We start from the raw sequence: 1,590 nt of genomic DNA, 5'->3' as shown, positions 1-1,590 counted from the left end.
TTGTGGGACACAGGAAAAGCAGTCCTGAAGGGGCAAATTTAGTGCCCTCAGTGCCCACCTCAAGAAAATAGACACAGACCAAGAAAAAAATCTTATGTTGCAATTAAACAGCTAGAAAAACATGAAAAAATGGAACCTAAGTTACTAGACAGAGCCAGATAACCAAACTAAGAGCAGAGATTATTAAAATAGAGAATTGGAGAATCATAGCCAAAGTTAACCAAACAAAAAGCTGGTTGAAAAAATAAATAAAATTGATAGACATTTGGCAAGATTAATTAAAAAAGAAGAGAGCAAACCCGTATTAACATGATGAGGGATGCCACGGGAAAAATTACAACACGTACCCAAGATGTCCAAACAGTTTTAATGGACTACTTTCAAAAGTTATACTCTCTAAAGAAAGAAAACCTGGCAGAACTGGATGCATTTGTAGAGAAATACAAGTTGCCCAAATTGAGCAAAGTAGAAGTAAATCAATTAAATAAGCCAATATCCTACAACGAGATACAGGAAGCAATCAGAAATCTTCCAACAAAAAAAAAGCCCAGGACCAGATGGATTCACAACATAATTCTATAAGACATTTAAAGAAGAACTAATACCTATATTCCTCAAGCTCTTCAGAGAAACAGAGAAGGAGGGAGTTATCCCAAACTCATTCTATGATGCCAGTACCACACTCATCCCCAAACCAGGCAAAGACCCAACCAAAAAAGAACTACAGGCCAATTCCCTTGATGAACACAGATGCAAAGATCGTTAACAAAATTCTAGCTAACAGAATCCAGAAACACATAAAAAAAATACATACACTAAAACCAAGTAGGCTTCATCCCAGAGATGCAGGGATGGTTTAACATACGTAAATCAATAAACATTATCCAACACATCAACAGAGCCAAGGTCAAGAATCACATGATTATCTCCACAGATGCAGAAAAGGTTTTTGATAAAATTCAACATTCATTCATGCTAATAGCTCTGGAGACAATAGGAATAGAAGGAACATTTCTTAAAACATTGAAATCATTTACGACAGACCAATAGCTAATACTATACTTAATGGGGAAAAGCTACAACCAATTCTCTTAAAATCAGGAACAAGGCAAGGATGCCCACTGGCTCTACTCCTGTTCAATATAGCCCTGAAACCCTTAACCAGGTCAATAAGGCAAGAAAAAACATTGAAAGGATCCGCATAGGGAAAGAAGAAATTAAACTATCTCTTTTTTTAGATGACATGATACTATACCTTCAAGATCCCAAAAACTCCATCTCCAAACTCTTACAAATCAAAAATCACTTCGGCAAAGTTGCAGGATAAAAAAATCAGTCCAATAAAATCAGTTGCCTTCCTGTACACTGACAATGTACAAGCAGAGAGGGAAATAAAGAAAGCAACCCCATTCACAATAACCTCCCAAAAAATAAAATATTTAGGAATTAACCTAACCAAAGATGTAAAAGAACTATTTAATGAAAACTATAAAAAGTTAAAGAAAAAAATTACAGAAGACATTAGGAAATCGAAAGACTTCCCATGCTCTTGGATAGGCAGATAATATAGTGAAAATGGCAATACTGCCC

This window comes from Dipodomys spectabilis, unplaced genomic scaffold, assembly GCF_019054845.1.
Source record: "Dipodomys spectabilis isolate Male_0828 unplaced genomic scaffold, ASM1905484v1 ptg000301l, whole genome shotgun sequence".
In the NCBI taxonomy this organism is placed as follows: Eukaryota; Metazoa; Chordata; class Mammalia; order Rodentia; family Heteromyidae; genus Dipodomys; species Dipodomys spectabilis.
This window is presented reverse-complemented; position numbering follows the sequence as displayed.